This window comes from Zootoca vivipara, chromosome 9 (genome assembly GCF_965207765.1).
Source record: "Zootoca vivipara chromosome 9, rZooViv2.hap1.1, whole genome shotgun sequence".
NCBI lineage: Eukaryota > Metazoa > Chordata > Lepidosauria > Squamata > Lacertidae > Zootoca > Zootoca vivipara.
Genome location: NC_142592.1, coordinates 38,057,740 through 38,071,504, shown reverse-complemented (window position 1 = coordinate 38,071,504; position 13,765 = coordinate 38,057,740). Strand labels below are relative to the sequence as shown.

Here is a 13,765-nt window from a genome sequence, read left to right as displayed (position 1 = left end):
GAGTCAGGCGGGAGCGGCGGAGAGCGCGGCCCAAACGCTTCTCCCGCGACAGGGAGCTTCGATTCTCGAGGGGCGGAGCTTGTTCAGTAAATGAGGCAGACGCGGGCAGAGACATTTCGTTACTTACCCGGTCACTAACATAGGGAGAGAAGGAAAAGTAACCAAGTTTCTACCGGGGTCGACCCTGGACGGGACCGGAATTGGGGAAGCGGGGTCTGTAGGCAGAGAAACGGGGAGGCGCCCATTGTGAGGAAAGAAAGAGCCTTTGTTTACTACACCAGCTCTTCGAGGGCCTTGTGATTCTGTTAATAATAATAATAATAACAACAACAACAACAACAACAACCATTTAAACATGAAGTATTATTCTCCCGTGCGGTGCTGTGTTCCCCTTTGATCGTCTTGCCCCGGAGAAGCGTCCCGGGTGTCACGCGGACAAGCTTTCGGCCGGATTTGTTGCGCAACGCACGAAGCCACCTTCTCGCAACTCGCCCAGTGTGTTAATTCCACTTGCGCAAGGCAGATTTAAAAAATACTCGCTGGGTGACAAGTTGTTTTATTACGTAAAAGGAACAATTGGGTTTGGCACTGGTTGCATGATCAAAGGTTTTCTTTAAAGAACATAGGTTGTGATAATTGCTAGTAATTTTATAGATAATTCCTGTAAAAACTGAACACACAGTCAACAATATTAAAAACTTGGTTTTGAAATCACCTGCATATGTGTAATTAAATAAGTGTTAAAAATCAGCCTGACCAGTGTAGAAAACTGCAAGGAGGTACTGCTCTGGTGTATGGTAGTAGAACTTGTAAGATTTTCTTGCAAGGAACTTTTTCTTTAGCCATCCATATGGGTGTAGCCATGATTTTTGTTAGAGGGGGGACAGGCTTTTATTAGGGGGGGGCAGAACCTCATACAGTATTTGTATTTATTTCTATTGATTGGGGGGGCAGCTGTCCCCTCTGCACTACATCCATGGTTGGAATTATGAGCCATATTTTCATCAACCTAGTTTCTTAGACCAGTATGTCTTTTTATATTTTTATATTTATTGATTTTTCTTGTAATCCATTTTAAGTACATTACAAGTTATCATTTTTGTTTGGTTTTAAACTTCCCATATCACTTGATAAGATGTGGCTCAGATCTCGTTACTGCCCGTTTGTTTTTAACAATGCATAAAATTAAACCTACGAATATCAAATTCTTGTTTTTCTGTTGCTCAGGATATAAATCCATCTTGTATTACCAAAGAATTAAAATATTTACTTAGGAATCCAAAAAGGGTTTCCACTTTTCTACAAACACCTTATCATTAGTGTCTCTTAGTCTGGCAGTTAGTTTTGCCATTTCAGTATACAGTGGTACCTTGGTTTACAAACTTAGGCTAATCCGTTCCAGAAGTCCATTCTTAAACCAAAGCATTCTTAAACCAAGACGTGCTTTCCCATAGCAGCGGGGGACTCAATTTACAAATGGAACACACTCAACAGGAACCGAAACATGTTCTTATTCCAAGGCAAAGTTCACAAACCAAAACATACTTCTGGGTTTGCAGCACTCTTAATCCAAGTTAATAAACTAAACTGTTCTTAAACCAAGGTACCACTGTAGTCCATTAATTTACCATATTAAAATTAGGCCAGTATGTCAATAGCCCTCTTCATCCTGAGTATGTCCCCACTCCAGTTTAAGAAGAAATATGTGAATTTCCCCAACTATTGATAATAGATTCTATAGTGCTGTGTAGACACTGAAGGGCTAGTTTCCCCTCCATTCCTGACTCAGTTCATGAAGGCCCAGAGTTCACAAACCGCAGTGACCTGGCAAGCTCTGTGGTTGCTGCATAAGCCACTCCACAATGTCCCAATCAATGCAATGTCTGTAGGTCAGATATAGTTGGGGCTTCGAGTCTACAGTAAGTAAAAGCTGGGGGGTTTTTTGCAATCGCTGTGACTACAGGCATACAGGAGAAATGAAGGGGAGCAGAGGTGCTGAAAACAGATGTTTTTAAGTTTCCTGGGCAGGGATTCCAGCAAAGGGGGGAAAACAGTTGTAGGGTCTCCTGTGTAATTTTTAGGAAATTGTCACTGAAGAGTAGCTGCTGTAAGGAGATGCTTAAAACAAAACACTGTAGAAGCAGGGAAGTAAGGGGAGCAAGTAGTTCCAGGTTCCTTGGACTATTGCTTCAGAATTCTGGATGCCATTCCAACATTTGCACTTTCACTGCACTTCAGAAACAATCACATAGAGAAGTTACAGTAGAACACATGCTAAGTGGGGAGTTTTAGATATGGGAGAAAATTCAAACAAGCAACTGCAATCTGAAATTGTTTAATATTGGAAAGGTCCACTACATCCTTTTTCTTAACATAGATCAGTTCCTCATCAAACAATCTGCTATGATAGCTGAGGTGGTATGAATACCACTGGGTGTATATTTTCTGTTGGTGCGTGTTTTATAGGGTGATATTGCAAAATCTCCAGTTGCTTCACATTTTAAAATAATATCAGCATGAGGAAAGCTGCAGTGTCAGCACATTCACATTGCCATGACTTTCTAATAAGAATATATTCAGTTTCTTCATACTATCTTCTGCTCATAAATTTATTGTTCTGGTCCAGGGGTCAGCAAACTTTTTCAGCAAGGGGTCGGTCCACTGTCCCCCAGACCTGGGGGGGGGGACTATATTTTGGGGGGGGGAAATGATGCAAGAGCACCATGAGCCCTGGTGGCTGTTCACCTGTGTCTTGTGAGTGGCAGGGGCTGGCAGCGACAGGGACAATGAGCAGCACGTGAAAGGGCTCCAGAGAGGGGCTACTTAAAATGGCGGCAACTCAAGCGCTGCTGCTGGTGGCACCAACAAAGCTTAGCCCCCTTCCTCCTCTAGGCAGGATGGGGAGAAGCCAGGAGAAGGGAGGGAGGAGGCGCTGCCGTGTGAGGGAGAGGGAGGAAGAGGGAAAGAACCCATGCACTGGTGAGCCACGTGGCGATTCCTGGACTGTCCGCGGGCCGGATCCAGAGGCAATTGGGCCTCATCTGGCCCGCAGGCCTTAGTTTGCCGACCCATGTTCTAGCCAAAGGCCATGACAAACATAGCAATAGTATTAATAAAATAATACTGAGCATACATCCATAATGTAAACCAACATCCAGGATGTATGAGAGAGAAGATACCAGAAACACCAAGCTAAAATCTAGCTTGATTCCAAGAATATCAAACAAATGGTTACATTAAGGGTACAATTCTATGCACACATAAGCGAGTAAGCCACACTAAAATTGAGACTTAACATCTGAGCAAACATTCCTAAAACTGGGTTTATAGAACTTTGTATTAAGTATTTCAACTGTTGGGGGGACGGGACTGCTGAATGTGTGCCTAAAAATGTGAAGTATGTTGAAAGAAGAAGCCAAAAGTATTTGTGCAATGCTGTGCATTCGAATTTCTAAACTTGTAGGAATGTGAGAAGGGGAGATCAAAACAGTTCCTTAATATGAAGGCACAATTGACTTTTTGGTAATCTGAGGTTTGGAAGTTATCAATGTTTCTTTTATTGCAATTTAAACAGAATTTTAATTTCTTATTCCCTAAGTTTTATGTTTAAGAATGAAAATTTCTATCAATGTTTATGTTGTTACGTTGTAACTCCCATCAGGCTCCCTTCAGGCAGCCATGGCCAATGGTCAAGGCTGATGTGAGAATTGTAGCCCAAACCATCTGGAGGGCATTAAGCTGGGAGAGGCTGACCTACATAAACATTAAACAAGATACAAATTATCATTTTTAAGCATAAAACTTAGGCGATATGAAATTAACATTTTGTTTACAATTTCATTAAAATAAATATTGATAACTTCTGAATGTCAGCTTACCAAAAAGTCCTTTGCAATTTCACATTAAGGAAAGTGTTTTGATCTAGATCATTCATTAATTAGTATTTTCAGGATTGGCTCAAAACATTTTTCCCCATTATTATATACCACTTGATTGTAAAAAGAGAAAAGAAAAAACCCAACAACCTCAAAGCAGCTTACAAAGAGTAAAAAAAAAAATCAAAAATCAGTTAAAAAGTCAAAAACAACAATTTTAAACATTTAAGTAATAACTATTCAATAAAACATTCAAATAACATTATTAATCTTTTCTTCTATACCCTCTTCTATCTACTTGGTGCAACCTCAATATAATTTTATATCTAAATGCAATATTATACACCAGGAGTCACTAAACTTTGCCCCTCCAGATATTGAACTAGAACTCCCAATAGCCTCAGTCAGCATGACCAATGGTCAGAGATGATGGGCTTTGCAGTGTCCACTTTCCTGAGCAGAAGCCCCACTGAACATAGTGAGATGTACTTTTGACAAAAAATGCAGAGGATTATACTGTAAATTATTTAAACTGAAAGAAGGACCCACAAAACCATTCACATAAAATAACAAAAATAACAATGTAACACAAAAAAAGCCTCCAAAGCAACAGTAATAAAACCTTCAATTGAATACTGTATTAAAAACCACTAAAAGCCTTGTGAAATAAGAATGTTTCCATTGCCCGCTGATACGTTCACCTCCTTTGGGAAGAAATTCCACAACCAGGCAAAAAGGTAAAGGTAAAGGACCCCTGAAAGGTTCAGTCCAGTCAAAGGCGACTGGAGTTGCGACGCTCATCTTGCTTTCAGGCCGAGGGAGCCGGCATTTGTCCACAAACAAGACAACTTTCCGGGTCATGTGGCCAGCATGAAACACAGTTTACCTTCCTGTCGCAGCAGTACCTATTTATCTACTTGCACTGGTGTGCTTTCGAACTGCTAGGTTGGCAGGAGCTGGGACCCTGTGCTCAGTTGTGGGGAATTCAAACCTCCAACCTTCTGATCGGCAAGCCCAAGAGGCTCAGTGGTTTTGACCACAACGCCACCTGCATCCCTGATACTTTCACCTCCTTTGGGAAGAAATTCCACAACCAGGTACTGCCCAGAAAAGATCCCATTTCACATTTCCAACAACCAGACCTCTCTTGGAGGTGATACAACAGGGCCTCTTGTAATATTTCTTGAATTACACTAGGACTTCCTGTGTTACAGGGCCTTCTGTAAGTCATCCTGTGTTACTAGTTCCTGTAACTAGAAGACTTCCTGTTTTAAATATTTTAGAAAAGAATAAACATGGTTTGTTCATTTATGATTGACTTAGTAGACAAACAAGCTTAGTTATGGGACATCTTGCACAAGCAGACCATTGTGCAACATGGAGTACACTACTGTAATTGCTATGTAGAACATCACAAACCACAATACAGTAATTGCAGAATATTATCTTTACGGCAGTCGTTTCACATACACTTTTTCCTCTCTCACAAAAGTGAATAAGGTATCAACTGCAAACTACTGTGATACACAATGGAAAATAATCTTATATAGGAGAGTAGGAGATACCCTGCCTTTCAGCATCATAAAACCTAACACTGCTACTCTGGAGGAAGACTAAGAAAAGTTACATTGACTTCTGAGACTGAGTACCACTTCTCATATGTAAACATTCACACATGCATGCATGCATAGGTGCATAGGACAAGGATCATAGGACAGGTTTCCATTTCTGGTGTATGTGATGACTGAACGGTGGTGAGGTCTGGGTAGACCTGGTTTCTGAGAAACTTATTTTCAGTCTGGTCCAGATAACATGTTTTTATATATGGACTTGTTTTAAACGTTGATATTGTTTTATATATGGACTTGTTTTTAATTGTTTTATACATGGAACTGTTTGGCACTTTCCTTGTATTATGGTTGTAGCTGTTTTATTTGTTTTATAATTGTTTATTTTATTATTGTAACTCACCCAGGAATGGGTAAGAAATCTAATAAAATAAGCAAACAAATACCTTTTTACTCACCGATTAAGTCTTCATCCTCCTCCAGCCCTTAATTGGACTACTGCTATATAACTTTACAACCTTGCCACACACTGCATTTCTCTAAAAAACAAAAACCATCAATGTGCAAGGATAATCACTGGACTACATACACTACATACATACGCAGGTGCCGCTGTGGGTTAAACCACAGAGCCTTGGGCTTGCTGATCAGAAGGTCCCAGTTGCTCGGTCCCAGCTCCTGCCAACCTAACAGTTCGAAAGCACGTCAAAGTGCAAGTAGATAGATAGGTATCGCTCTGGCGGGAAGGTAAACGGCGTTTCCATGTGCTGCTCTGGTTTGCCAGAAGCGGCTTTGTCATGCTGGCCACATGACCTGGAAGCTGTACGCCAGCTCCCTCGGCCAATAACACAAGATGAGCGCCGCAACCCCAGAGTCGGTCACAACTGGACCTAATGGTCAATGGTCCCTTTACCTTCACATACACTACTCTAATCCTCACTCCCCAGCAAAATGGGTTTAACAATGCTGGTTTACTTTGAAGGAGCATAATCCATGGTCTCAGCCACAGCCCAATCCCTTGCAGGATCGGCATATTGAATGGATTTAACATGCATTAGCAATGGCAGAAGAAAATGTTTACAAACATCAGGGGGGGGAGGAAATCACATTTCCCCCTATAAAATAAGATCTCAGAAAGATCATGAACTCCTGTCTTTGCTGTTACCATTTATTTTTGGGTTGACATGCCTCTCTCAAATCACAGGTACACCAATATCTGAGCTATCTGAATTGTTTTATGTGGGTCAGCAGTCCACCAGGAAAGACTAGCAGAAAAGGCTTGAAAACAAGCCAAAAGCTTCCATCTCTTTTAGTCTAAACAGCAGGTGTTTCATTCTATCCTTCTCTTTGTCTAATTGCCCATGTTCGTTTTCCATTGTATCACATTATTGCTATGATTTCATTCAATAACTGAAAGCACTGAAAGCCGCCATCAGGCTAGTTTCTCAGAAAACAAGTGAGGTCTGCACTTTCTGCCTCATATATATCTCTGGTCCTAGGAACTTAATCTTAAAATGGTAACGCTCGGAATCTGGAGATTCCCATCTGGGTGATGAGAAGTGCTCCTCCTTACCCTGCCTGCAGACACCCATAACTTGAACTTAACAAGAGGCTGATAGATGTTTGTGTTGGTTGTGAAGACGTGGCTGATTTTCAAGTAACATTCCTTTGAAGCACCACCTGAAAATGTGGGAGCCAGCTGAGGAGGAAGAGATCTCCCATGTTTTATTTTTTTCATCAGACGAAAAGAGAGAGAGAAATGCTCATTCATTTTGCCAATTTACCTGAAATTATTACATATTTTAGAAAATTAAAAATGTGAAAAGCTATGCTGGTAATTTGCTAAGTGTTCTCTTTAAAATGTTGGTTATAAGTGAAGGACATCCCTCCTGTGCACTAGCAAAATGAACAATGTGGTAGGGAAACTTCATGGTGGGTTCCGTGTCTTTTTCAGAGTGCTTGCATGTGCTGTGTCAGCCATTCATTAATTGCTAGTCATCTCTCTTCTTTGCTAATGCTCCCACAAACCTTTTAATTAGAAAAGGATAATTAGGGTCTTTGCTGCCAGTGAAAAATCATCTGGTACTTACCCAGGTTTGATGCATAAAAGCTTGTGTCTGTGTACAAAAAAAGAAAAAGCACAATCACTTTATTAGTGAGCCTTCAAACAAATTCTGTTTAAAAATGTATTCAGTGTTAAACAAGGGACACAATTATAGCTTTATTTCAGAAGAGAGTCCCTCCTCACACAAGAAACATATTAGAGTGCTGTTGAGCTCATGTCCTACTTGTAAGCTTCCCATGGGGATCTGGTTGGCCATTTTGAGAACAGTATGCTGGACTAGAGAGGCATTTAGTCTGATTTAGCAGGACTTTTCTTACATTTTATGGCATATAAGTGGAACTTAGACAAGTCCAAATAACCTCCCATAAACACTCCTTGATTTTTGTTATGGGTCTAGTCCAGCTTTGCAAAAGGAACACCAATGCATGGCTGTTTTTTATTAAATACTGTACTGCCTTGTACATTCCTGCTTTGAAATGGATTGCCTGTACAGCATTCTACCTAAAGAGATTGGTCTCTTCTGGATCATGAACCAGATCAGAAGAGTATTTCAATTTCCATAACAGATCTTAGTGTTTCACTTCAGCTTTCCAAATGTTTATTAACATTAGATTAGGTTCATTTTCGGTCCAGATAAAAAATGTAATAGGGCTTTCTAGGGCTGACACCAGGCCTGGCATGCAGCACACTTGGGCATGTGCCAAAGCCTAATGGCCCCATCAGGGCCCACTGCCATCATTATTGTTGCTGGGTGGCAGCAGCAACCACCGCTGCAGTTCCTGTTGCAGGAGCCTCCTAAAACCTGGAATCATTCTCTGCATGAGCAGAAACCCTATGGAGTGAGGATAACTTTCAAATCCTGGAGATAGAGGCCTACATACATTATTGTATGTACCTTATTGATCACTTTCTATTAAGCATCTCAAAGCAATTCACTGCACAATAAATAAGACTATATAGAGAACAATTGCCTATACTGTAAATAAAACAAGCAAACATATAAAACAATGTCAAATGCAATAGATACCAACTAGGATCTCCACTCAGATGGCTTGTTGAAGGAGGAAAATCTTAAAACAGAAAGACAATAGAGAGGCACCAGTCTGATATGTAATGGGAGGGAGTTACAAATAGGTGCTCCCTACCCTAAAGACCCTATTCCAAAATCATGTGAAACAGATGTCTTTATAAGATAGTATATGCAGGAGTGCAGTGATGGGCTAAGAATATAAGGAATAAGATGATCTCTTAGGTATCCTGGTTTGAAGTTGTATAAGGCTTCGTAAACCAGTGTACCAGCACCTTGAACTTAGCCCAGTAGCTAATTGGTAGCCAGGACAATTTTTTCAACAGCAGAGTAATGTGATGGCAATATTCTGAGCTACCACATTTAGCACTAACTGCAGTTTCTAGGTCAACGTCAAGGGGCAACCCCACTTTGATTGTGTTGCAGTATCCAGTCTAGAGGTTACCAATGCGTGGACAACTGTTGTCAAGCTATTCCAGTCCAGAAATGGCTATAGCTTCCTTTCAGACAAAGCTGTTAAAAGGCACTCCTAGCCACTAAGGTTGCCTGGGGTTGTAGTGACAGTGGTAGATCCAGGAGCACAGTCAGACTACCGGTATGAACCTGCTCCTTCAAGAGGAGTATGACCCTTTTCAAAGCAAGCAATCTGTATATGTTTAGGTTCTATGCAGACATTGCACTGAGCATAGAGCATGTGGATTCAACCCCTATATGGGTTCACTCAGCTGAATATGTTGTGAAAGCATGGATTACACATTATCTATAATTGATATCTTTTTATTGACAGAAGTTATTGGTATTTTATAAAATGATTGTTAGGAAAAACCCAGTAGGTGCAGTTTTTCCCCCAGCATGACAATGCAGTGATTGGATAGCTTACACCCTTCAATTTCATAGGCACTGTTGGATATTCTCTCTCAGTGTGTGAGAATCATTTGTTCCAATAACAGAGAACAGAGAAGCAGCAGCAGAAGGCTGAGACTGTTTTGTCTATGCAAGGATATTTTTTGTGGGAACTGTAACTATGAGCACCATGCAGGGCCAGATTTAGGTTTGATGAGACCCTAAGCTACTGAAGGTAATGAGGCCCTTTATATGTCCAGCTGTCCTTTGTCAACAACAAATTGCCGCTGTTTGTTGTGTTGAATATATGCTATATGGTAATTTATGGACCTAACAGGTATCTAAAGCCATTCACACATAACAAAATATGTATTTTATCAACTGTTGAACTGAAATACAATTAAGAAGAAGTATATTAATAGTGATTTTTTTGGGGGGGGCCAAGAGAGTGGGGCCCTAAGCTATAGCTTGTTTGGCTTATATGTAAATCCAGCACTGGCAGTATGACAGGAAGCACTGATAACAATGATTCTGTGTAAATTGTTGCAACTTGTTGTGAGTCTCTTGCTTGCATCTTGCGGTGAGAAAAGCAGAGAGAGAGAGTCTTGCACTCTTGTTGGACTCGAAGCATGCCTTGACCATGGCGGTGGTGAATGCCTGTATATATTTGCTACCAATATGTTTTTATGCCTGTCAAGTAAACGTCTACATTTGACTGAATCTTTATGATGTCTATGAGTGTTTATTGCCTTCAATACTGCTTTCAATACACAATACTGCCTGTGTGTACCTTCAATCCTGAAGACACTTACAAGGAAGGAGCTGCGTTGAGATGGAACTGCTGAGTATGGATACTAGAACACATGTGCAGCGAAAGTGATGCCAGACCCAATCCTTTCTAAATCATCCATCAGAGGTTGGTGGATTGATCTAACAGGCACAGAAGGAGGGATCAGATAAATTGGTGGAAAGTGTACAAAAATTGTTTTTGTGCAAATAGTCATTTTGCCTCACAAAGATTGCATCAAACTCAAGAGCCTATGAACCATATTTTGCCTAATGGATACCGGTAACAGTAGATGTTAAAAATAACATCTCATCAGTCTTCTTAGGCCTGACTGCCTTTACATGCAAATGTGTGTAACAGATTTGCCATAGAAGCCAGGATATTTAAAGGAGGACAGCTTTGGATGGAGGGAATATGATAGGAAGCGATGGGGCTACTCAACCTTTCCTTTGCCCATCATTTTTCTGTTCTCAATTGCATACACACCTCAGCACTTTCTGATAAAGCACTCAAGTTCCTGTTGATGTTACATTTCGAAATATTATTATTGCATGCCGTACCAATCTCTGAGTGGTGTGAGATTCCAGAGGTTCTAGGTGCCTATCCAGGGAGTGGAGAAATAAATCAGAGCAGCCCCTCAGCTCCAGCCAGCTCATCTTTCTCAGAGATGTTGTCTTCCCCCTTGCCTTCAGCTACTGACTGAATCTCTTCATAGTCCCAGCCCATCAGCTGCCCACCCGCACTCTGGATCTCTTCAGCCACCCCTTTCATCTGGGTGCCTTGCAGCCAGGCTTCTGGGTCATTTGAATGCATTTTAATCTTTGTTGGAAGCTGCCCAGAGTGGCTGGGGAAACCCAGCTGGATGGGCAGGGTACAAATAAATTATTATTATTATTATTATTATTATTATTATTATTATTATTATTATTATTATTTTCAACCCCCTGTAGCATATTGTCAGGCAGGGCTCTCACTTTGCATGGAGTCACACTTTTCTCCCCTAGGAGGGTTCTCACACACTCTTCTTGCAGCTGTTTAATTTTGTCAAACCACAGGCTCTGCTGCTGGATCATTTGCCCACACCACTAAATCTGTTGCTGGAGTTTCTGCTGGAGCATCAACCTGAAGGAGTGTTGCTGTTCATCCTCCATCTTGACCCAGGCACACATCACTCACAGGAAACACAAATCCCACTTCTTACACCAGTGTTGCATGCCACCCCAGTCTCTGAGTGGTACGAGATTCCAGAGGTTCCAGGCATGTATTCAGGGTTCAGTTTCCTTGGAATGAGAGACAGCACAGCACAGTGGACACTGTGGTGTCTTTATGATATATGGCTTGTTTACATGTATATACAACCTGAGCCTATGATGGACAGTTCACAGCATCAACAGCCCAAGAGGGTCTTGTTTCTCCCATAGCTGCAGTCTTGGATTCAAGCAGAAATCAAACATGACTTTCCTTCACAGGCTTCAGCCTGCCACTTGTGTCCAGCTTCTACATCACATACACAATTAACTCTGGCTTTTGTCTTTGAAGAATCAGCAAGTTTAGGCGAGGGCAGCCCACCCATTTGTTTTCTGCCACAGAACCACTTCCTTTGTTATCTTACTGGCCCACACTTAGAGGGACATCACCTCACCAGGAATTAGAACTGAGGCATACAGCCCACTCTCGCCCCTAACTCATAACACTATGGTTGTTTTTCTGTGCATAAATTAATATCTGAAGTAGTCACATAAAGGATTGCAGAAGTTACTTCAATAGTTAACGAAAAAATGCACAGTGTGATTTTTCTAGTTACAGAAGGAGATACTGCAAGCATCCTTACTTCTGAAGTTAAACCGCTTGTGAAAGTAGACCATTCACATCACAATCGGAGTTCCTTATAGGATTAGTTACAGGGCTGGCCCACCCATGAGGCAAGATGAGGTCTGCACGAATAAATGCAAGTGTCACTTGTCCATTCACATATACAAAGAGCAGCAGCTACAAGAGCTGCATGGAATGCTCATAAAGGCACATGGCTACAGTTACCACTTAAATAATAGCAGCATCTTCTAGCAGAAGAAGCACTTTCTGTATTGCAGGTGTTTGGCAGTTACTGTACAAGGAAATATTTTTTTTTTTAAAAAAAGAAAAACCTTTGACCCCGACGTGATTCGAACACGCAGCCTTCTGATCTGGAGTCAGACGCGCTACCGTTGCGCCACGAGGTCCTGGTGCTTTGTGGCAGCCAGGGCTGCAGAACTCGCTGAGCACGACAGCTGAAAGAGAATTCGATTCAAAAATATACGGCGGTTGGGAAAGAAAGCGGGGGTGGGGTGGGGAGTGCGGGAAACGTAAGAGTCTGGTAGTTTAAAAATAGGTATTTCGATCTAAAGCTAATAATTGCACTTGAGTCTCTGCTAAGCGACTGCGGGTTCCCCAGACGGGAAAAGCTCCAGGCTGCAGTGTGTGTGAGGGAGCGCGAGAGTTTGAGGGCAGGGGCCAAGCCAGAATTTTTGTGGAGGGGGGGCAGGCTTTTTGTGTGTGGGGGGGAGGGGAAGAGAACCTCAGTTTGTTATGTATTGAATTTCATTGATTATTTTTTGGGGGGACGACAGCTGCCCCTCCCTGCCCCCCCTTGCCTACGTCCATGCTGTCCCCCATCAAGTAAATAAATAACCGCTCCCCACAGAATGCCTGCCCCCCCCCCGAAATAAATCCTGGCCACGCCCCTGGTTGTGGGGCTGCCCCTGACAGGAGTCCATTCCATTTCAAAATCCCCTCACTGACTGCAACGTACTTTCCCGCCTTGTTCTTTCGCCTCCTTCCTCCCCTCCGCCGTCATGTCCCACCCCGATACTCCAAGCCAATATCTCCCCTCCAATATCCACGTTTATCAAGGCCAACTAAAATGTCACAAATCATGTCTGGAAGAAAGGTTTCGAGTTTTCTCTAACTTGGCTCTTATGGGCCGACGCTGCTCCCTTTTCTTGCCCGGACCTCTTATCTCGCTGCGGCGCCATACGGTGTACGTCATCATTTAACTGCAGCTACATGCTGTCTAAAGAAGACAGCTTTCCAAGCAGCTCCTCGTTAGTATAGTGGTAAGTATCCCCGCCTGTCACGCGGGAGACCGGGGTTCGATTCCCCGACGGGGAGAGGCAGCAATGTTTTTCTTTTAAACCCCTTGATGTTAGTTTGCTTTTACACAATTTAGCAAATAATAGAAATGCTAAAGAGCTGGACTACATTTCTTTAAAAAATAAAATAAAAGAAGAATCCAGTTAAAAGGGCGGGAGAAGTCTATGCCATATCCCAAAGAGGAAACTGAATTGTGGTCTCTGACTTGACAGGCAGAGATAGAATAGAAACCGCTATTATGCTGTTTTACTGTTCATTTTTTGAATATTTTGAGCCACGGTGTAAATTTTGTGGGGAAGTGGCGTAGAATTTATCCTAATGAACGTTTATGAGAAAACCCAACAATCAAGGATGTTTTATCACGCATATAGGTCGGGCGTCCTGGCATTATGATGCCTCTTAGTAAGAATAACAATGCGAAGCATCAAAGTTAAATGCTTCTTCTCCTTCCCCACCAGGAATACGGTAAGT

At 41.9% G+C, this 13,765-nt stretch overlaps 1 long non-coding RNA gene and 2 other non-coding genes across 3 annotated transcripts; 1 reads left to right on the top strand and 2 right to left on the bottom strand.

Moving 5' to 3' along the window:
• Positions 1 to 79: 79 nt before the first annotated feature.
• On the bottom strand, positions 80 to 12,435 carry LOC148684603 (uncharacterized). Its single transcript, XR_015945850.1, has 4 exons — positions 12,310 to 12,435; positions 7,534 to 7,560; positions 5,902 to 5,982; positions 80 to 215 (listed from the first exon to the last, which is right to left on the bottom strand). It is a non-coding gene; the product is annotated as an uncharacterized LOC148684603 (long non-coding RNA).
• On the bottom strand, positions 12,313 to 12,384 carry TRNAW-CCA (transfer RNA tryptophan (anticodon CCA)). The gene has a single exon. It is a non-coding gene; the product is annotated as a tRNA-Trp (tRNA).
• Positions 12,436 to 13,240: 805 nt separating the features above from the next.
• Positions 13,241 to 13,312, top strand: TRNAD-GUC (transfer RNA aspartic acid (anticodon GUC)). Its single transcript has one exon. It is a non-coding gene; the product is annotated as a tRNA-Asp (tRNA).
• The last annotated feature ends 453 nt before the right edge of the window (positions 13,313 to 13,765 follow it).